We start from the raw sequence: 24,573 nt of genomic DNA on the forward strand, positions 1-24,573 counted from the left end.
ACTGCTGCTTTGTAATTACTTGTTACTTTTATTTCTTATTCTTATTCGTTATTTTTTTAAACTGCATTGTTGGTTAGGGGCTCGTAAGTAAGCATTTCACTATAAGGTCTACCTACACCTGTTGTATTCGGCTTATGTTACTAATAACATTTGATTTGATTTATTTGGCAAAAGACCAAGTCCATATTATGGCAAGAACAGCTCAAATAAGGAAAGAGAAACGACAGTCCATCATTACTTTAAGACATGAAGTTCAGTCAATATGGAACATTTCAAGAACTTTGAAAGTTTCTTGAAGTGCAGTCGCAAAAACCATCATGCGCTATGATGAAACTGGCTCTCATGAGGACCGCCACAGGAATGGAAGACCCAGAGTTACCTCTGCTGCAGAGGATAAGTTGATTAGAGTTACCAGCCAAAATAAATGTTTCAACATCAACTGCTCAGAGGGGACTGTGTGAATCAGGCCTTCATGGCCGAATTGCTGCAAAGAAACCCCTACTAAAGGACACCAATAAGAAGAGGCTTGCTTGGGCCAACTATATTTTGATTTGTTTAACACTTTTTTGGTTACTACATGATTCCATATGTGTTATTTCATACTTTTGATGTCTTCACTATTATCTATACAATGATGAAAATAGTAAAAATAAAGAAAAACCCTTGAATGAGTAGGTGTTCTAAAACTTTTGACTGGTAGTGTATATCATTGAGTTAACAAAGCTGCATACAAACATGGTCTCTTTTTTTGTTTTCTTGAGTAAACTACATCACCGTCAAGTCGAAGATGCTGACCACACCGCTCGCGTTGCAAAATAAATGTACACATACATGTTATTCAATCATTGCCCCCACACTGCTCCAGCGCCTCAGCGAGCATCTGCATGGCCTGGCTAAAATAGAAATAGGTTATTTTTGTGATGCTCAATGCGCTGCAAGTCCGGCCTCTCCCATCTCCTCATTGGTTTTTAAGATCATATACCCACGTGCCATCTCCTCATTGGTGTTTAGGAGCATATACCCATGTGGGTGATTGAAAGATGAACTGACATTGACACTCCAGTCAGTTGTAGAAATACACTAAAGTTTGTTGCCAACCGCCATATAAAGTCCAAAGAAATAAAAAAGAAGTCTGAGGAAGGAAAGAGAGATGACAAGGTTTACCGTTTTATCCGTGGATTAATTGTCAGAGTAGAGGACCTTGTGCATTTCAGGTAAAATAACAACCCAATGTTTATATCCCAGGACAAATTAGCTAGCAACAACAAGCTAGCTAGCTAAATTACAATAAATGTTTAATGCTTTTCAACCTGTCCCCAAATTAATAGAATTGGTTCAGAGTTTGTTTTGATATTTCAACCTGCATGTCCTGATCATGTCTGGTGTGGGGGTACAAAATCAACATGAGCGCAATGGCTTTTGTTTGGTCAGCATGTAAGAGTAGACTTCTAAAATTCTAGCCCCTTGGGTGCTGCCATAGAGTTACATTAGAAGTGCCCATCCAAGAACGCTCAAGGCCATTGGCCACAGATAAAATGACGCCAAATCATGTTAAATCTACAGACTGATCATGTCAACACTATACTTGAAAAATCTTAGCTAGCAGTCATCATCATGAATCAAGTCGACAATCTACTGGCAAATCCTTTTTAATCCTTGTCATATGAAGAGAAAAAAATGAAGAGAATTTAAAAATAAAACCTATTGGTGCTCATCGGCCATTGGACAAACAGTACAGAACAAGTTGGAAATCACAAATTCAATAATGAGTGGTTTGGAAGTAATCAATGGCTAACTATGAGTTCACGACAACTGGGAACTTGGGAAAAATGAGCTATGACTGGGAAAATACATTTTGAACTTTCGTCCAACTCAGAATTGTAAATCGGGAACTCAGACCTCTTTCTAGAGCTACGACCTGAATATCACTGACCTCATCATGATTCAACCTTTTTTCCCCCCGGAGTTCCCAGTTGTCTTGAAAGCACTGTAAATCCAGAGAATGCCAGACTTTGATGACAAAGTTTGATGAACAAATGTGCCCACGAAGGACCGCCGTGCCACCTTTCTGTTCAAGTGAGCACAGCACAACAAGGTGAGTCCAAAATTGATTGTATGCTGCTGCATAAATGATGTAATATGCCAGGGAGATATGTATACTGTAGTTAAGAAAGTAATACCAAGTGTATGTTGTGTAGTAACCTGTTAGTAGCCCATTGTAACGCCCTGGCCATAGAGAGGGGTTTTTTGTTCTTTATTTTGGTTAGGCCAGGGTGTTACATTGGGTGGGCGTTCTATGTTCGTTTTCTAGGTTTTTTGTATTTCTTTGTTTTGGGCCGTGTGTGGCTCCCAATCAGGCACAGCTGAAGTTCGTTGTTGCTGATTGGGAGTCACACATAAGGAGGATGTTTTTCCTTTGGGTTTTGTGGGTAATTGTTTCTGTTGAGTGTTTTGCACCTGACAGGACTGTTTGGCTGTCAGTTTTCTTGTTTTTGTATAGTGTTCACGTTGTTCAATTAAAATCATGATGAACACTAACTCCGCTGCGCCTTGGTCTACTCTCTCTCCCGACAGCCGTTACACCCATGTGCCTCACCCTAATCATTTGGTCTATTTTCACCTCTTAATTTTGCCTGTTGTTCTGACTTGGTGGTGCACATGTAGCCTATAACCTGTTTTCGAGAAATGTAATCATTGAATATTGTAAGAGTTTTCATTTTCTGCTTATATGCCCCCTTTATTTATCCTACGGTTCTGACTTGATGCACAGGGAGAACACTGTAAGAATGGCCCATGTTCTGAATTCTGTCACTGTACAATTCAGAATTGCTGAACAAATAGTTATATTGACTACATCCGCCTAGCTCGGTCATGAATGTCTTAATCGAAATTACGGATGATCTCTTATCCGTTTGTTGTCCCCTTATGCCGTAGTTTGTACATCTCAATTGTCAGTAGAAGCCACATTTGTTTAAGCAAGTCAGCCATATCAGCTATGTTTTTTAAAGGCAGTAAATGAGGCTGAATTAACTGTTTTGCAGCCAGATAAGGCTTCGCTGATAGCCAGGTGTAGCAGTGAGTGGTAAGGTGTTGGGACTGTTGTTGGGACTCTGCTGTTGGGACAGCTTTTTGTAGGCCCTAACAGTTTGTGGGCACCGTTTATCACGGGTATATAGAGAAATTAATGTATTGTTTAGTGTTGTGTTGTGTACTGGCTTTCCAGGCATGCATCCCACTTTGAAAATTTTTTTCTCCACCAAGATATACACGCTAAAATCGCCACTGGTTGGTTGTACACTTGAACAAATCAATAATGATACATTTCATTTAGAAATCAGAGCTACATTTCTCCAACAAGCCAGGAATGCTTGTATCAGCTAGCAGTGACTGTTTTATGAACCTGAGCTGTCAACATCAGCACCCTACTCTTTTCTCCTGGTCTAAGTACAATAAAACAAATGTGCATTTGAAACACAATACCTTTCTCTCCGCACATTCTCCAGCGCAGAATATTCTTCTTGGAGAACGATACTTTTGAATGAATTTAAGGAGATATTTCACGTTACCCCTGATGGGCAGCGCCATCTTGGAATATGACAGGAACTACGGCGCTCCCACTGGCCATTGATTAGCAAGATTGATTAGCAAGATGGAGCTGACAGAGATGGTCGCCTCTCTTCAGGTCCTTGGGAAACTATGCAGTAATTCTTTTTTTTTTTATGTATTATTCCTTACCTTGTTCGCCCAGAAAATCTCAAGTGTTATTACATACAGCCAGGAAGAACTATTGGATATAAAAGTGACGTCAGCTTACCAACATTACGACCAGGAATACGACTTTCCCGAAGCGGGTCCTTTGTTCGGACTGCCACCCTGGACATGGGATCTAATCCCAGAGGCCGACCCAAAACAACGCGGTCAGAGGCAGACGGAACGGCCTACTGGTCAGATTTAGAAGGCGAGCACACCATCCGCCGCTTCCGAGCATATTCCTCGCCAATGTCCAATCTCTAGACAACAAGGTGGACCAAATTAGGGCACAAGTTGGCTTCCAGAGAGACATCACTGGCTTACTTGGGATATGTTGTCAGAGTCAGTACAGCCACCTGGTTTCTTCATGCATCGCGCCGACAGAAACAAACATCTCTCTGGTAAGAAGAAGGGCTGGGGTGCATGCCTTATTATTAATGACTCATGGTGTAATCGTAACAACGTACAGGAACTCAAGTCCTTTTGTTCACCTGACCTAGAATTCCTTACAATCAAATGCCGACCACATTATCTCCCAAGAGAATTCTCTCCGATTATAGTCACAGCCATGTATATCCCCCCAAGTAGATACCTCGACGGCCCTGAAAGAACTTCACTGGACTCTGTGTAAACTGGAAACCATATATCCTGAGGCTGCATTTATTGTAGGTGGGGATTTTAACAAAGCTAATCTGAGAATAAGGCTTCCTAAACTCCCATGCTCAGGTCTATCCAATGCTGACCAATCGGATTCCACGTTTCAAGATTGCTTCAATCACGTGGACTGGGATATGTTCCGGGTAGCCTCAGACAACAACATTGATTTGTACACTGACTCGGTGAGCAAGTTTATTAGCAAATGCATCGGAGATGTAGTACCCACTGTGACTATTAAAACCTTCCCTAACTAGAAACCGTGGATTGACGGCAGCATTCATGCAAAACTGAAAGCGCGAACCACCGCTTTTAGTCATGGCAAGGTGACTGGAAACATGACCGAATACAAACAGTGTAGTTATTCCCTCCGCAAGGCAATCAAACAAGCAAAGCGTCAGTATAGAGACAAAGTAGAGTCGCAATTCAACGGCTCAAACACGAGACTTATGTGGCAGGGTCTACAGTCAATCACGGATTACAAAAAGAAAACCAGAGCAGTCCTCAGAGCATGCACAGACCAGCTGCCTGGTGTGTTTAAGGACATATTCAATCAATCCCTATCCCAGTCTGCTGTCCCCACATGCTTCAAGATGGCCACCATTGTTCCTGTTCCCAAGAAAGCTAAGGTAACTGAACTAAATGACTATCGCCCCGTAGCACTCACTTCTGTCATCATGAAGTGCTTTGAGAGACTCGTCAAGGATCATATCACCTCCACCCTACCTGATACCCTAGACCCACTCCAATTTGCTTACCGCCCCACAGACGACGCAATCGCCATCACACTGCACACTGCCCTATCCCATCTGGACAAGAGAAATACCTATGTAAGAATGCTGTTCATTGACTACAGCTCAGCATTTAACACCATAGTACCCTCCAAACTCGTCATTAAGCTCGAGACCCTGGGTCTCGACCCCGGCCTGTGCAACTTGGTCCTGGACTTTCTGACGGGCCGCCCCCAGGTGGTGAAGGTAGGAAACAACATCTCCGCCCCGCTGATCCTCAACACTGGGGCCCGACAAGGGTGCGTTCTCAGCCCTCTCCTGTACTCCCTGTTCACCCATGACTGCGTGGCTATGCACGCCTCCAACTGGTAGGCTTGATTGCCAACAATGATGAGACGGCCTACAGGGAGGAGTTGAGGGTCCTTGGTGTGTGGTGTCAGGAAAATAACCTCTCACTCAATGTCAACAAAGCAAAGGAGATGATCATGGACTTCAGGAAACAGCAGAGGGAGCACCCCCCCCCCGTTTTAAGTTCCTCGGCGTACACATCACGGACAAACTGAAATGGTCCACCCACACAGACAGCGTGGTGAAGAAGGCACAACAGCACCTCTTCAACCTCAGAAATTTGGCTTGTCACCTAAAACACTCACAAACTTTTACAGATTCACCTTCGAGAGCATCCTGCCGGGCAACTGTACCGCCCTCAACCGCAAGGCTCTCCAGAGAGTGGTGCGGTCTGCACAACGCATCAATAGGGGCAAATTACCTGCCCTCCAGGACACCTACAGCACCCGATGTCACAGGAAGGCCAAAAAGATCATCAAGGACAACAACCACAGCCACTGCCTGTTCACCCCGTTATCATCCAGAAGACGAGGTCAGTACAGGTGCATCACAACTGGGACCGAGAGACTGAAAAACAGCTTCTATCTCAAGGCCATCAGACTGTTAAACAGCCATCACTAACATAGAGGCTGCTGCCAACATACAGACTCAAATCTCTGGCCACTTTAATAAATGGATTTAATAAAGGTATCACTAGTCACTTTAAATAACGCCACTTTAATAATGTTTACATTTCCTACGTTACTCATCTCATATGTACCATAAATACTGTATTATATACCATCTACTGCATCTTGCCTATGCCGCACGGCCATCGCTCATCCATATATTTAAATGTACATATTCTTATTTATCCCTTTACATTTGTGTGTATAAGGTAGTCGTTGTGCATTTGTTAGATTACTTGTTAGATATTACTGCAAACGTAGAAACTAGAATGCCACGCCCTGACCTGAGAGAGCTATTTTTCTCTGTTTGGTTAGGTCAGGGTGTGACATGGGGTGGGCATTCTATGTGTCATATTTCTATGTTTTTTTTTCTTTGATTGGCCTAGTATGGTTTCCAATCAGAGGCAGCTGTCTATCATTGTCTCTGATTGGGAATCATACTTAGGCAGCCCTTTTCCCTCCTTCAGTGTGGGATCTTGTTTTTGTCAGCTCAGTAAGCCTGCAGAACGTGACATTCGTTTTTCCTTGGTTTGTTATTTTGTTTGAGTGTTCTGAGTTACAATAAATATAAATATGAGCACTTTCCACGATGCACCTTGGTCTACTCCTTTTGATGTTCGTCACAGAAGATCCCACCACCAAAGGACCAAACAGCGTGATCAGGAGTGAACCTGGGAGGACATTCTGAACGGCAAGGGATCCTGGACGTGGGAGGAGATCCAGGCTGGATGGGACCGTCTCCCATGGGAACAGGTGGAGGCAGCGAGAGCAGAACGGCAACAAGAAGAGGAACTAGCCCGGCAACGAGGCAAGCACAAGAGGCAGCCCCCAATTATTATTTTTTTTGGGGGGGGGCACACTGGGGGAGAATAGGACTGGTCAGGCACCAGGTTATGCGTTAATGCGCACAGTGTCTCCAGTGCGCAGCCAGAGCCCAGTGCGCTCTGTGCAAGCTTCCCGCAGTGGCCGTGCTAGAGTTGGCATTCAGCCAGGAAGGATTGTGCCGGCTCAGTGTTCCTGGTCTCCGGTACGTCTCTTCGGCCCAGGTTATCCTGCGCCAGCTCTATGCATGGTACCCCCAGTTCGCCAGCACAAACCAGTGCGACCTGTTCCAACGCCCCGCGCTTCCCGGGCTACGGGGGGTATCCAGCCAGGACGGGTTGTGCCAGTCATAAGCTCCAGACCTCCAGTGCGCCTCCAAGGCCCAGTATATCCTGCACCAGTTCTATGCACTGTGTCGCCAGTGCGCCTGCACAGCCCAGTTCATCCTGTGCCAGCGACCCGCCCTTGCCGGACTAAAGTAAGCATCCAGCCAGGACGGGTTGTGCCAGCCATAAGCTCCAGACCTTCAATGCGCCTCCACGGCCCAGTATACCCTGTGCCTGCTCTGCGCACTCGGCCTCCAGCGACGTTCCTTAGTCCAGAGCTCTCAGCGATGTTCCCCAGTCTGGAGCCTCCAGCGACGTTCCCCAGTCCGGTGAGACCTGTTCCGGCTCCACGTATGAAGCCTCCAGTGATGATCCATGGTCCGACGCCTCCAGTGATGATCCATAGCACGAAGCCTCCAGTAATGATCCATGGCCCGGAGCCTGTAGAGATGATCCATGGCACGAAGCCTCCAGTGATAATCCATGGCCCGGAGCCTGTAGGGATGATCCATGGCACGAAGCCTCCAGTGATAATCCATGGCGCGGAGCCTGTAGTGATGATCCATGGCACGGAGCCTGCAGCGACGGCCTACAGTCCGGAACCTCCTGAGATGTCCTGCAGTCCAGGACAGCCTGCAGTCCGGAACCTCCTGAGACGGTCTGCAGTCCAGAGCCTCCAGCGGTGGCCTGCAGCCCAGAGCCTCCAGCGGCGGCCTGCAGTACAGAACCTCCGGCGATGATCCTCGGTCCGGTTCCTTCGACGATCCACGGTTCGGAGCTTCCGGCAAAGATCCACGGTCTGGTTCCTCCGGCGACACAAAAGCAGAGGGATCAGCGGGCGGAGTGGGGGCTACGCCCCGAACCGGAGCCGCCACCATGAGTAGATGCCCACCCGGACCCTCCCCTATAGGTTCAGGTTTGCGGCCGGAAGTCCGCACCTTTGGGGGGGGGTACTGTCACGCCCTGACCTGAGAGAGCCGTTTTTCTCTGTTTGGTTAGGTCAGGGTGTGACATGGGGTGGGCATTCTATGTGTCATATTTCTGTTTTTTTTTTTCTTTGATTGGTCTAGTATGGTTTCCAATCAGAGGCAGCTGTCTATCGTTGTCTCTGATTGGGAATCATACTTAGGCAGCCCTTTTCCCTCCTTCAGTGTGGGATCTTGTTTTTGTTAGCTCAGGAAGCCTGCAGAACGTGACGTTCATTTTTCCTTGGTTTGTTATTTTGTTTGAGTGTTCTGAGTTACAATAAATTTGAGCACTTTCCAAGCTGCACCTTGGTCTACTCCTTTTTGACGTTCGTCACAAAGAAGCATAAGCATTTCGCTACACTCGCATTAACATCTGCTAACCATGTGTTTGTGACCAAAACAATTGGCTTTGATGATTTGATCAGTGCAATAAAAATAATACTCAGCTACTGTAGCCTACTATTTATTTTTTTCACAACTTTTACATCACAACATTCCTAAAGAAAATATTGTACTTTTTGCTCCTTACATTTTCCCTGACTACCCAAAGTAGTCATTACATTTTGAATGCTTAGCAGGAAAATTGTGAAGAGAAAACTTGGTCATTCCTATTGCCTATGTTCTGGTGGACTTACTAAACACAAATGCATCTTCTGTAAATAATGTCTGAATGTTGGAGTGTGCCCCTGGCTATTTGTAAATTTTAAAAACAAGAAAATAGTGCCGTCTGCTTTGCTTAGTCTAAGGAATTAGAAATTATTTATACTTTTACTTTCGATACTATATTTTAGCAATTACATTTTGCTTTGATACTTAAGTATATGTAAAACCAAATACTTTTAGACTTACTCTAAGTATTTTACTAGGTGACTTTCACTTTTAAGTTATTTTCTATTGAAGTATCTATACTTTTACTCAAGTATGACAATTGGGTACTTTTTCCACCACTTACATTCCATCTCTGTGGTATAGTTAATAACCATTGCTATGAACGCTAAGAAGTCAACCTTACTGAAACATTGGCCAATCCCTCTGTTTTGGCACAGATATACTATTCACAGGGATCCTCTCAGAATCCCTCACCCTTGATCCATCATCTTCTACTTTCTTCACTGCCTCAGCCTCTGTACCTTCTGCACTACTCTGACCCTTGCCACCTCAATCTGTCTCTCTCGCACAGGACACCTCTGATCCACTGCAACATACCCCTACAGTTGAAACACACGTTTTCACCGAAATGACACATTCCTCTGTCCCATGTCCTCCTGCAAACTTCCCACATCTTGGAATCTCCCTCCTAGACACTGCTGTGACATTCCCATAAACGTGACACCTATAACATCGGCACAAAAGCTCTAACAGTATAACTAATTTATCCTAACATTACTTTGTCAGGTAAAGCCTTAAAAAAATTAAAAAAAATACATAAAGAAAAATAAAAGCTCAAATAACAGAATGTGTCACCTCCGTTTCACCACTCCCTCCGCCGGGTCTGCGTCGCACCAAACGACAAGCTTCACAGGAATCTTCCATTTCAATTGCTCCACCTCTACACCTAATGCTACCCCAGAAATCACTCCCTTCAATGGTGCCCTGCACCTAAGCGCAAAGCAAGACAAAGATCTTTCCCCAATTTGCGTCATTCCGAGTGCCTGCTCTCTCTGATCTAAAGAAACACAAACAAAAATCACAAGTCCACTTCAGGTTACCTTTATCGACTGAACAGGACCCACCCAACCTGGGTTTTACACCCAACCTAAAACCACCCATGGATCAGCCAAAAGGCCTGGATCCACCCTCTTCAAAAATCTCACTCCCACTGGACCAAAGTTATCTCTATTATAACCATATCCATCAATGCAAGGCTCAGGCTCCGAGCTTCTCACCACACCTTCCTCCTCATTTTACCTCCAGAACTCGAACTGGTGTCTGGCTCACTCTGTTTGAACTTGACACCAATCTTGCTCAACATACCCTCTCCCTTGTTATTGCTAGCTTCAACAAATTCACACCCATCCTCTGCCTCCCTCAGTCTTTTCAACCTCATCTCTCTTTCCCTCCAATCCACCTCTCTTAACCAATTACCCGACTCCTTCTGAAAATATTCCACTTTTCCCATTCAAAATCCCTTTCTTGCCTCCTCGAGGGACATTCTACGCCCTGTGGTGTAATCATTCCCGGATCTCTGGTCTATACTCCGTTTTCAAACCATGTGCTCGATCACAAAGGCATGAAGACTCAATCCCAGTATACTTAAAACAGTGAATCCGCAGTCATCGCTCAGAAAAGCTAACCTACGCTCTCAATTTGTCTATCCCTTTTATATGGGGAGACAGCAAATGTTTGTAGGCAATAATAGAATTATTTCTGAGCCATTAAATGATTTCATGGTTAAAAAATACAATTGAGCCCTTTAATGATACATGTTTTAATAAACACAGGCTATTTGTATGATTCTTATGACTGTGGTAAAAAAAAAAAATGTCATAATGAACAAAAACCGTGTATTATGTAAAAACCCTACGATATTTTCAATTCCTTTGAATGTTGTTTGTCTTTTGCATGTATTTTTCTTGTGTATTTGGTAGGCACAGTATAGGCTATGCTTTAGTTTACGCTATCCTCCTACCATATTTATACACATGAATAGTTGTGTGACAGACGTGTGGTTTCCTCTCTGACTGAAACCTATGTCTAATTGGTTGGTGTTGTGTCTGGCCAGCTCCTAAACCTTCCCCAGCAGCTGCAGAACTCTGCTCCATACCTCCCTCATTATGAGGGCGATATGATTATATACCGAGGCGGATTGGATTTCACATGTTTGGAGGGCACGCTCGGTCCTCTGAGTCCTCAGAGTTCACTTCAGACCCCTTGTTTTGTTCCCGTAACCAACATCTGCTCCTGGTTTTCCCCACCTTTGCATCTGGTTGTATTTGCACAAATATCATTCCATATTCATTATTAGTTCCTGAGGCACGGAGCTCCTAATGCACAAGGTCTCTGTGGGGATCCTCTCCCATCTGGGTTAGAGGTTGGTGTGGCTAGCAGCATATGTGTGTATAGCAATGGTCATCAAAATGGTTAAAACGTTTAAAAAACAATTCTAATAAATGCAGCAGTTGGACCATGGATGAAGATACTTTAAACCAATGTTCCCTCAAATTTTCTCTGGCACTGGGGAAAATTACAGGTCTGCTGAGCACAAACTTAAATGTTGTGAAAGTTCTGTGCAACTTCCAGCACGTGTTTACTGTGAACACTGAAGCTCTAGGCTTTAAATTACAGTTTTAACAGTGGCCATGTAGGCTACTGTGGCTATTTGATCATAATGTAGGCCTACCAGAATTGCCTACCATCAAAAACAATGGAGAAAATGCATCCCATAACATTTTAACATGGAAATAGTTGTTCTATCATTCAGCCTATCGTAGCAGCCAATGTGTGGTGTTCAACATAGGCCTACAATCCATGAGACCTTTGAAAAAAAAACATGCAGCGCTTGACATTAACCTTTTTATCCACTTGTCCTTCAGACAAGGAGGTGACTGAAAATGTGGTTGCGTTGTTTGATGCAAGAAACCACTTTACAAAATAAAATGCATTGTTTTTCCCATACCATTATTATAGAGAATCATTCAAATTATGCTACCCTCTGCCTATTGTTCACTTAGTTTATTCAAGCCTGTCTCAAAATACAACACTAACCCTTTAAGACAATAAAGCTCTTTACCTGACTCCCTTTTCAAAGATGTCTGGAAATATACATGTTTTGTGTTCTTGTAGGAAGCAATTACTCCCTTATTGCTGACTACAAATGATCTATAACTGGGCTAATAACTCACTAACTAGCGAAGGATATGAACAAAATGTGCACACATGGCTACATGCAGCCTTCGTTTTGATCTCAAAACAAGCGCATTTACTCACGACCGCTCATGCTGTAAACACAGTCCATTTCAAAGTAAATGGCACAGATCCATATATGGCAGTGGTCTGTTGGTTTATGCCACATCGGTCTATGTAAAGTTTTGTTTTGGTATGTTGCATTGAAAGTGGCTAATATTGCGTTGATTCTATCACAATTGCCACAGTAAAGGGAAGCGTTGATAGTGTTAACAGGGAAAACTCTAGAACAGTGGTCACCTTACCTTTTCTGAGTCAAAATTGCTTTGAGTCAAATACATGTCGAGATCTGCCGCTCAGATTTTTTTTTAAACGTAAGCCTGTGCAACATTAATCAATTAAAAACAGTATTGTAGCAATGAGGTTTGTGCAGTAAGCTATAGGTCCAATACATTATCACCGCATATTGGCCTTGCTTGAATTGCCCTGCCAATGAATTCATTGTTGTTTGGGCCATTTTGAGGTAGGCTATATGATCACACCAGTAATAGATCTGTTGTTGTATTACTTGTGAAGCACAGCTGAGTGAGCATACATTCAAATCATTTTACTGGGCTGATGGTGCCTTCATCTGATGGTCAGTCTCAGTGGAGGGAAGAGAGCAGCAGACTGAGGGTCCGCCTCTCAACGTCCCTCCGCTCTCTCTTTCATCCACCGACACTGACCAAAAAGGGACACCATCTTCCAGCTGATGGCCAAACTCAAGTCGCACTGCATTATTTCTGCTTCATGCACAAATTCATGTTGTTACTCCTATGAACAGAGAAACTGAAATATTCATTGATATTAAAAAAGACACAATCTGCTAATAATAACAACAACGCAATCCTATAGATACACTTTCCTACTCATTCATCACTAATGCAGTGCTTGTTGTAGCGCTGAGTGGAAATAGGAAGAACGCGCATTTTATGCCTTATAAAAGTGTTGAATACAAAGTGTTGACAGTGCTGAGTAAGAACTTAAACATGAACTCACTCATAAAAACAGCAGCTCTTTGCTGTATTCATTGACAGTCTCTCTCTAGTCGTGGTTTTGAGATCTAAACTTTGCTGTATTCATTGACAGTCTCTCTCTAGTCGTGGTTTTGAGATCTAAACTTTGCTGTATTCATTGACAGTCTCTCTCTAGTCGTGGTTTTGAGATCTAAACTTTGCTGTATTCATTGACAGTCTCTCTCTAGTCGTGGTTTTGAGATCTAAACTTTGCTGTAGCTTTCCTTTATGCTCACAATCCTGCAGACATGGTCATCTGAGCCATCCAATTGGCCAGCAGTAGGCCTATAGTAGATTTTTTATTTTTTTTATCTTAGAACGCTCTCATATATACATTTTATAATGGTATCAGGTATTTTAAAAATTATTTTGTATTAAAATATAGCTACAGTTGAAGTCGGAAGTTTACATACACTTAGGTTGGAGTCATTAAAACTCGTTTTTCAACCACTCCACAAATTTCTTGTTAACAAACTATAGTTTTGGCAAGACGGTTAGGAAATCTTCTTTGTGCATGACACAAGTCATTTTTCCAACAGTTGTTAACAGACAGATTATTTCACTTATAATTCATTGTGTCACAATTCCAGTGGGTCAGAAGTTTACATACACCAAGTTTACTTTGCCTTTAAACAGCTTGGAAAATTCCAGAAAATTATGTCATGGCTTTAGAAGCTTCTGATAGGTGAATTGACATCATTTGAGTCCATTGGAGGTGCACCTGTGGATGTATTTCAAGGCCTACCTTTTTGCTTGACATCATGGGTAAATCAAAATAAATCAGCCAAGACTGGAGGAAACAAAAGATGCTGGAGGTACAAAAGTAACTATTTCCACAGTAAAACAAGTCCTATATCGACATAACCTGAAAGGCCGCTCAGCAAGGAAGAAGCCACTGCTCCAAAACCACCATAAAAAAAGCCAGACTACGGTTTGCAACTGCACATGGGGACAAAGATCGTACTTTTTTGAGAAATGTCCTCTGGTCTGATGAAACAAAAATAGAACTGTTTGGCCATAATGACCATTGTTATGTTTAGAGGAAAAGGGGAGATGCTTGCAAGCCGAAGAACACCATTCCAACCGTGAAGCATGGGGGTGGCAGCATCATGTTGTTGGGGTGCTTTGCTGCAGGAGGGACTGGTGCACTTAACAAAATAGATAGCATCATGGGGATGGAAAATGATGTGGATATATTGAAGCAACATCTCAAGACATCAGTCAGGAAGTTAAAGCTTGGTCGCAAATGGGTCTTCCAAATGGACAATGACCCCAAGCATACTTCCAAAGTTGTGGCAAAATGGCTTAAGGACAACAAAGTCAAGGTATTGGAGTGGCCATCACAAAGCCCTGACCTCAATCCTATAGAACATTCGTGGGCAGAACTGAAAAAGCTTGTGCGAGCAAGGAGGCCTACAAACCTGACTCAGTTACACCAGCTCTGTCAGGAGGAATGGGCCAAAATTCACCCAATTTATTGTGGGAAGCTTTTGGAAGGCTACCCGAAACGTTTGACCCAAGTTAAAGAATTTAAAGGCAATGCTACCAAATACTAATTGAGTGTATGTAAACTTCTGACCCACTGGGGATGTGATGAAAGAAATAAAAGCTGAAATAAATCATTCTCTCTACTATTATTCTGACATTTCACATTCTTAAAATAAAGTGGTGATCCTAACTGACCTAAGACAGGGTTTTTTACTAGGATTAAATGTCAGGAATTGTGAAAAACTGAGTTTAATGTATTTGGCTGAGGTGTATGTAAACTTCCGACTTCAACTGTATATGTGCCTAATTTACATAATTTGCGAATATGAATAAATTAACGTAAAGGGGTGGAACAGGGCTGCAACCACCAACAACTTCCTCTTTGCACTTACCTGCACTGTCGAGACTGCCTCATTAATTACTGTTGTTGTCACGTTCTTTTGCATAATTCAACAAGTGTGTCAATAGCAGGATACCCTCAGATTAAAAATCAACAGGCTTGGCTCTAGATTACACCTATCTATTCTATACATACTTAAAGTTTTTTGCGAATATTACTAAAATCCAAGTGTTCATTTTTGGAAGTTGCTTTAATTTCAGAGCATCTAATTTGTAAACATTTGAACTGAATTAAATGATTTCTTTCACAAGAAATTAACATCCATCAAAATCTTCTCATTTCAGCCATTACCAGGATGTTTGACATTACAACAATCTTCGCAGTCGTCACGTAAACGGGAAAAAACGACATGCACAGCAGGAGTAAAATGAAAGCAATCAATCCAGCGAGATTTAAGTGACAAGTGGATTTTGCAGCCCTCAAACACAGGAAATAGATGACTGAAAAATATAGATCCTCAGGTGGGCGGGGCATGCGCTTTGCTAGAGTATATGTGTTTGTGTGTGTGTGTGATGGGCCCGGTGTAGGTCAGCTGGTTTCTCCTGCTCTACCATATCTCCTGCTCTAGCCCCCATTTCCTGGCCACCCACGTGAGGTTGGTCTCTCTTCCTCTACTCTTCTCTCCTCCTCCCTCACTCAATAAGAATTTCATCCCCTTGTATCAAAGTGTGTCTGCAGGTTCTTCCACTTCATCTCTGTTGGGACAGGGAAGGAGGGTTTTGTTTAATCCCCTCTTTTTGTTATTGCCCTCCTCTCTTCTTCTCACACATGGTTTGTTAAATTAGCACCCAAGTCATATTTGAGTTTAAGTAAATGTATGGAGGTTGGGCCTTCCTTCATTGACTGTGTACTGTACATTGCCATCTACAGGATTTTTGCAGACTTTTCAATTTAATTTTGAAAGACAGTCCATCTGTGGAAAATGGAGGGAAAAACAACAAGGACCATTTTGGGCTGGAGTCAGCAGAAATCCTGAGGCCCCTCCTGCCTGTCCAGCAGCCTGCTGTAAAGCTGTGAGAAGCTGCCAGCTCGATGAGTGACAGCCTCACCCTTTCATCACTCTCCACAGATCACTAATTGTCTGTCCTTTCACCACACAACCATTTGGGGGATTTATTTTTGATCCTCCACGACTCGACTCCTCACCCTCCTCCACGACCATCACCAACCTTTCAATAGGCAATTTTGGGGCCCTATCAACTTCCAAAAGGCTATGTATTGGGTCCTAACCCCCTTGTCCAGGCATATGTATTGGGCCAGAGACCTGTTGACCACCCCTCCTGAGATGAGGAAAGAAAGGGCAGGGTGGTGGCGACCGACGGCCCACCTGTGATAATAGACCCAGGCAGGGGGCAGCGGCCCACCGTGGGCCTGGGCTGGGAGGCCTGGGGCTCTGCAGCGCTGTGTATTAGCCTCAGTGTGGATCAACGGATCCCCGACACGGCTGTGTCCTGACACTGAAAGACAGGCCCTCCCCTCTGACACTGTGGCCGGCTGAGACCACGGGGTATCCGCCACCCAAGTGGATGGACAGATGAGTGGAGGGATGGATGGATTGAGGAAAAGGAGGGGGCTGGGAAGGTCAGAAAAAAAAAATATGAAAATTACTGCTTTATTTAATGGAAGGTTCCTCTATGGACCGGCCGCGTAAGGCCTGCAGGAACATTCCCCAAACTCCTTCTATTATTTTCTTAGAGTGAAAGTCTCTGGAAGAATAATAAACATTTTTTGCACTAAAGTATTTTGTGTAAAGCAATGTTTTCTTCCCTGAGGAGGGTCTGGCTTTTATTAAAGCAGCAGCATGTCTGTCTGTCTGTTGTAGCCTGCAGGCAGGCAGCAGAGAGAGACAGGCAGAGCAGAGAAACAGGGCTAGAACCCCCCAGGCCTGACAGAGAGGGGCTTAAAGTGAATTATCTCTGTCACAGGCAGCATCGGATATGACTGACACCAGAACACCAACCACACGACCAGGGGTCACCTGGGCCTGGACATCAACCAACCCCCATGAAGCAAGAGAGATAGTCATAATCTCTCTTTCTCTTATTCTCTGGCTCTTTCTTTTTCTCTCTCACTTGTGTTGTGCGAGTGAGCGAGAGAGAGAGAGAGAGAGAAAAGAGGGAGGGGGGTAGGGGGTCCCTGAGGGGGTTCTATTTCAGCACCTTGTCTTGTTGTCTGTTGTAGTGCTGACAGAACGGCGGGGGGGGGGTTCACTCCCTGCTACTCAGTCCAGAGGACTAGAACCTGCTAGACAGCACCGTAACATCTCTTTTGTATAGGTATATATTCATTACACAATGAGTGAGCAGGTACTGTAATGTTAGCATGTCTACACCGAAAATGAAACATACAACCTGTTTTGCATTGTTTTCGAAAAATGGGTTACATTGGTGACATTTCGTGAATCCAAAGACCTTTCCTCGTTGATCTATCATCATTACGTATATTTTGTTGTTGAAATATTGTGAAAATAGAATTGATTCAACCAATTTGTGTCCAGTAGGTTTGCTCTAGTGGGATTTTAAGATTATGGGCCTATCTAATAGGTGTGAATTTCCATGAAAGCTATTTCTACAAGAGAGGAAGTGTCAAGTTGGATCAAGACAACACACAAGGGTGTGTGTTCGCTGCTCATCTCCACAATATCAAAGGTCTGGGGATGACTACATGTCAGTTAGCGTGTAATCAAAGCCAGCCTCCTGCATAAATCAATGCTCGGGTTTATCAGAAAACGACTGATGCTAGTAGAATGAGACGTCTCCTGATTTGACCACAATTGAGGACCAGGATTAGTCAGAATAACATTATTAATTTAGTGTCCATGCAGTAAAATAATTCAGGGAGATGTGAAGTCTCCCTGAATCCACGCTGAGACTGGGTTCCACAGAGCCAAACTCAATTTGGGTGACAGTGGGTTCAATAATGTGGGAGGAAAAAGAAAAGAGAGTTTTTACAAGTTGTAGCTAAACAGCCTTGCATGGCACGCACACACACACAAACACACACACACAGTGAATGAACTCTGCATGGAGCGAGGGACTGTGGTCGAGCCCAGCTAGAGAATGGGGTTTACTTTGGCTCAGCCTATATGTCTCTGATGATTAAATCATTACCCTGTATTAACACATGGTGGAGGGCGGCAATGACGACAGCATCGCCCGCCTCTCTCACAACCTGATGACTGATGAAGCGTCAGAACACTGCAAACACTGTTCCCTCAAAGTGTCAGTAATCCAGTGTGTACTAGCAGGAGTGTGTGTGTGTATGTGTATGTTCAAGGGTTGCTAAAAACAAACACCCTCAACATTATAACATCTCATTTTCTCTAGTTTAAAAGTCAGAGGGAGTGAAGGAAAGTTCAGACGTTTTTTCACTATACAGATGTTCAAAACACTCCGTCTGTTTACAGAGAAGTTTCAGCTGCAATTATCTACATGAATTAGTGATGGTTAATTCATGATTAATTAACAACTAATTAACAAGATTTTGATATCTACATTAATTTAACTGGTCCCTAGAACGTTACCTGCTCCAAGCTCACCTGGTGCAAAAGTCTGGCATCATCTGGTTCATGGTTCACGTTCATGAGTAAGCACAAATCAATATGGAGACTGTTTTAAGCTAGTAACATTTGTGTGTATTTCCGTGTGTCTGTCTGTGCACGTGTGCATGCGTGTGTTTACATGTGTTTGTGCGCCTATGTGTAATATATGCTGTGGGGCCCATCGCTGTCAGCACGTTGCTCTTCAGTCTAGGAAGGGTATCACTTTACACTGAAGTCCTCATAGCCCTGGAACCTCCTCCCTCTCTCTGCACCAAACCCTGTAATTTCAATTTGCATTTAATTTTGGTGTAATCTCTTTACATTCTCCATGTTGAAAACAGACCTGGTGTTAGTGTGTGGAGGGGAGTGGAGCGAGGGGGACCAGTAAGGACCGACCAGCTGTCAGATGGATGCCCAGCTGCAGTCAGGGCTCAGGGATTTGGGGCCAGATGGTTGTTGGGTCTAGTCCTAGGAGACTGCTGCATGGAGCACAGGTGATTTAATGTCAAGTGACATTGTAATGATCAGATTCTTGTGGGAGTAAAGTGTGTTAAGTATTTTGACTTTGCCGAGAACCAAACAAGCAGTCTCTTATCTGCCTTTGTGGTAATGTTTGTTAAGGTCTGACATCCTGCTGGGCTAGTATAGGAGACAGCAAATACAGTAAGTCGCATTAAGGCCCGAACACATGATTAACACTGGATATGAGGTCAATAATCTCTGTCAAATTTCAGGTCACTGTCTGGATACTTATTTGTCGCTCTCTGCAATTGCCTCTGCTTCTCTCTCTCAAGGTTTCTGATGTGCCCAATCACAAATAAAACTCTCCTAGAAAATTAGTAGGCTTAGGCCCGACAAACACTGCCACCAACAGAAAGAGACCTACAGTCCTCCAGCACTGGCATGTAATTAGCTGCGAAATTACAGCACACAACAGATGGCTCTGAGACACAGGATCTGCTGGCTGCTTTTACAGGCTGCTTTGTTTACAGTTCTCTCTCTAATAATGAAGCGTAGAGGAGCCCAGGCATACCTGCCCCAGCTGGAGTTTCTACTCATATCCTAAATATGACTGCTCCCAGATTAACAGGTTTTTAAAACAACTGTAAACATTGCAGATAACACGATCATTAGTTAACACGATCATCAACTCAAACGTTGTTGTTTATGTTTCTGTCTAAAAGTCACAAGTTCACAGGTTGTTGTTCTTTCAATTAAAATTCAGTCTGAAGCATTAACTTTGTTAGTTTACTGTTCAATTTTGCTCTATATATTTATTGATTACATTTCTTTTGAAAATAAAACATCTCAAATTAGTAAAATGGACACAACATTTGAGCAAATTTGTATTTGCACTAATATTTTTGCAAAGATATTCTTCATTTTCAGAAATTACTTGTGCAAAATATAGATACCAAACTGAAATAGTCTAATAAAAAAAGACCACATTTAGGGGGGCCACAAGGGGGTCCTAAAATTATTTCATACTCCATATTTAGCATTTAGGGGGGCCACAACGGGGTCCTAAAATTATTTCATACTCCATATTTAGCATTTAGGGGGGCCACAAGGGGGTCCTAAATTGTTGTTACAGGGGCCCCCCCCCCAGGGCCAGTGCCCCTGTAACAACAATTTAGGACCCCCTTGTGGCCCCCCTAAATGTGGAGTATGAAATAATTTTTACATAACAAATTTTTGCTGTCGTTCTTTTTTTACATACGTTATTAGACAGTGGCAACGATGATAATTATGAACATGGTCGTTTGCCTGCTAATGCCTGCAATGCAGTGAAGAAAATGATATGACAACAATAACGTCTAATGTAACTGGCCCCTCTAACAGTACAACTGGCCCCAGCTTGGCCCCCCCAGCTGAAATGGTTTAGAACCGCCACTGTAGCTGACACTTTCCTGGTTTTAAAGAGAAGGACCGTGGCCAGTTAGGATTGATAGACGAATCCAAATTATATAATTATTATATAAATTATGAATACATTTCATTCACTTATTGCCACTGACTAATAAGAGATGTAAAAAAAAAGAACGACAGCAATAATTAGTTATGTAAAAATTATTTCATACTCCACATTTAGGGGGGCCACAAGGGGGTCCTAAATTGTTGTCACAGGGGCACCGCCCCCCCCCCGCAGAACCGCTAGTGGTCAGCTAGCGGAAGAAACCAGCCCTTTTACATTTCAAAACGACTGACGGGTAGGGGGATCGTGTTCTCACAGAAAGGGAAACAGAGAAATGGATCCTATACATCTGCCTGGTCTCAGCAGTGGTGCTTCCTAACAGCCTGCCTGCCTTTGTAACCCACATCCTCTAATGTGGGTTATGTATGTTACCCAATGACTCTATTCACTTAGTATTTCAGACATCTCCCACATTCCTCCAGCCGTTTGTTCAGCTGGGTCCTACCTCAGGTTAAACAGCTTCTCACCTCACAAGGGATTCACACCCACAACCCTCTGGCCCGAGGATCAGTACAGACTGCCTTTGCTTACTGCCCACAGCAGCCTGAGCAAAAACATTAACAACAATTACATTTCCTGATTTTCCCATTTAATCGAGTCACTTCATGTCTTACGGCTGAATAATGTATTTGTCTTTAGAGTGGTGATTTATTTGGTTCATGGAGGTATGACATTTAATAATGTTATAGTTTAATTAGTTTAAAGAGGAGAGAGAGGTTGGGACCTCTACTGGTTCTGATTGGTCAGCTGGTCTCTCCTGACACTACTGGCTGGGGTTGTCCGAATGTTGTAGTCCTACACTAATGCTGTGTTCACGTGCTAGTCGGAACTAGGAAACACAGACATTTTCGACTTGCTAACTGGTTGAATGCTGTACTTGTATAACTACAACCAGTTAGCAAGTCAGACATTTCTGAGTTTCCTAGTTCCAAATGGCACGTGAATACAGCATCAATCCCAAATCCAACCACCTCCACCCCTAAACTTTAAAGGTTCTATCAGCCTATCAGAGGTCAAGGTAAAGATATTACCCATTTAATATTTCAATATACACAAACACACACATCTTTTTCAGATATATTCTCTGGCACCATGAGTCAGACAGAGATAGTCAGGTCATAAAAGCAGAGACATATTGTAGGCCTAACAGACTTCTACAACCTAAGTCCTCTCTGCTTGTCTTCTCCTCAGTAATGTCACATTTCCTCTGCAGGTTTCCTCTCTAGGAGGGATGCATGTGCCAGCAGGCTGAAGCCTTGACTCCATGCCAGAGGCAGACAGCAAGCCTTGGCAGAGCACTACTGCAACTAAAGCAATGTCAAACAATCATCCACTTCAGATAGTGGAAAAATAACAGATTTGATCAATTCCCAAATAGTGCAGAAGATGTACTGTATATACTGTAATGCACCATATATTCAAGTGGTATTCAAATTTTACAAAATCATTATTTTCACTAAAATATTAAATGTGATTACTGAACAGAGTAAACACATCACGAGTAAAACCTTTACACAATATGTGGCGTTCCCAAGACATGTAGGCCCATGTACTGGACAAGCAGACGGTATCTTTCCTGTGTGAAGGCCTCCGCCTAGTGGCCAGACTGAGAAGTGCGTCAGAGAGCAGGGCCTGATCCACCGGGCTCTTCCCTGAGCAGAAGAGACAGAGAGAAACAATTAAGTGTCATGAAGAGAGTTTACCATCCATGGCAGCTCTGAGAGAGCGATAGGGTAATGAGTTCCAACGTTGACCACAGTTTACGGGTGAGCGAAGCGAAGGCATGCTACGCTAATGGAAACGATACAGAATGATCAGGCTTTAATGTGTTCTCAACCCAGGGGGATTGAATATCATAGGGAGGGAAAGTGTGTGTGTGTGTGTGTGTGTGTGTGTGTGTGTGTGTTGGTATGTGTATGTGTGAGGGAAGGAGGGGTGTACTGTATTCAAGAGAAGGTACGTCCGTGTGACACTACATCTGCGCATCAGCAGTCCCATCCCTCCATGAAAACCATATTCGATCCCGCTAATCAAGGGCCCTTGAAGAAGAGGAATCGGGTCAGCAGCCATCTAAATGGAGCCGGGTTGCCGTGGAAACCAAATACAGTACATGTAAATAATGCGATCTATTGGTGCCATCTGGAATAGATTGGACCATGGTGCCGTCGCTGCCTTCCTCTCTCTATATGAAGGGATCCATTACGGTATTTATTTGTGCAGCTAAACCCTGGTCGGCGAATGAGATTATGTAGTGGGGGATTGAGAGTATATCCTAAACAAACAGAGCTATTAAAGATGGATCTCAGTTATATCCCGAACAATAATGGATTTACAAGTCATGAGTTTGTCCTTTTCACAACCTCTTCATTTTCCAGAAATGTAAACCAGACCTAGAGAAAGAGAGGGAGAGTTCTCTGCTTTGTGCACAGCGAGGGGGAGGGCCCTGGCCAAAGTATTTATCATAGCTTTAAAAATCTGATGTGAGGGAGAAAAAGAGATGGAGAGAGAGAAAGAAAGAATACTTACAGCATATATGTATGCCCTCATACAAGCATGTTCTGAGTCAGTCCAACTTTTTCTGAGGGAAGCTCTCAAGCATTCTACATTCCTTATTTTTCTTCCTCCCTTCTCTACCTCACTCCTGCTCTCAGAAGAACGCCATTCTCTCTCTCTTCTCATTCTTTAGCATTCTCTCTTCCTCTTATCATATGTGGTCAATAACTCTACCAGTCTATCTTCAGGTTGACTTTTTTTTGTTTTTCTGTGTTCCTCTCGTACCAACCGATCAGTGTCATTGTTACTGTTCAAAAACACTCAGGCAAGCAAACTCGTGTTACACCCAATAACCTCTCAGTCAGCCATAGCAAGAGCTTCCCCCAGTGGGAGCTGTAGTTGGGGAAGACTGGCTCTGGCCTCTCCATCAACAGAACAGGAGGAATCTTTATCTACTGTTAGTTGCTCACTGCATGCTTTTTCCATCCGAGCCATGTCCAGAGGCCTGCTGTGCTGTACTGTACCTCTTCTGTGTAGCCTCCTCTGGGGCCTCTGCTGCTCTTTCTGACTCTTCAGACTCCTCTGGTTTTATGTTCAATCCTCTCCCCGCACAGATCAGTAGGCCAAATGTTCTTTGCAGTCCTGCGTTAGTCTTGGGAGAGTAGGTCAGCTCTGTGTTTGTTGCTGATTGTAGCGGACTGCCAACCTCAAAGCCCCCATGTGTGTGTCAGCGCCAGGAAAGACCAATCAGGGCAGTGATGGGGAGCGAGGGGAAAACTGCCAGCTATCACACACACACTCGAGATGACAGGCCCAGATCGCAGACAGGAGATAAGAAAGTGAGACCAAAAACTTGACCGAGGCATCTACACCCCCATCCTATCTACCCTTCCACCCCTCCACAGCTTCTGCTCTACCTCTCCAATCAACACCAGAGGAACAGAGACATAAATGGAGAGAGAGAGTCAGCACAGTGTCTTTGGAACCTGTCCACAACACAGCTCAGTGGATCAGCATGTCACCACCATCAGTGTAACATCTAAGCTAAGCCCTAAATGCGGGCCTGGAATTCTCCAAAAAGCAGGCTGGATTTGTGTGGGCTGATGTTTCAATTATCAATCTCTACTAAACAAAAATATAAATGCAACATGTAAAATATTGGTCTCATGAGCTGAAATAAAAGATCCCAGAAATGTGCCATATGCACAAAAGCTTATTTCTCTCATATTTTGTGCATAAATTGTTTTACATCCCTGTTAGTGAGTATTTCTCCTTTGCCAAGATATTCCATTCACCTGACAGGTGTGGCATATCAAGAAGCTGATTAAACAGAATGATCATTACACAGGTGCACCTTGTGCTGGGCACAATAAAAAGCCACCACACAATGCCACAGTTAGCCTAGCTGTTAGAGCGTTGGGCCAGTAATGGAAAGGTTGCTGGTTCGAATCCCCGAGCCGACAAGGCTATGTTTATGTGCCCTTGAGCAAGGCACTTAACCCTAATTGCTC

The 24,573-nt window shown here is 43.6% G+C and overlaps 1 long non-coding RNA gene across 1 annotated transcript; it reads right to left on the reverse strand.

The window, feature by feature from the left end:
• Positions 1 to 21,634: 21,634 nt before the first annotated feature.
• LOC106582046 (uncharacterized) lies at positions 21,635 to 23,799 on the reverse strand. Its single transcript, XR_001323233.2, has 2 exons — positions 23,096 to 23,799; positions 21,635 to 22,221 (listed from the first exon to the last, which is right to left on the reverse strand). It is a non-coding gene; the product is annotated as an uncharacterized lncRNA (long non-coding RNA).
• Positions 23,800 to 24,573: the final 774 nt, after the last annotated feature.

The sequence above is a fragment of the Salmo salar genome, chromosome ssa21 (assembly GCF_905237065.1).
Source record: "Salmo salar chromosome ssa21, Ssal_v3.1, whole genome shotgun sequence".
NCBI lineage: Eukaryota > Metazoa > Chordata > Actinopteri > Salmoniformes > Salmonidae > Salmo > Salmo salar.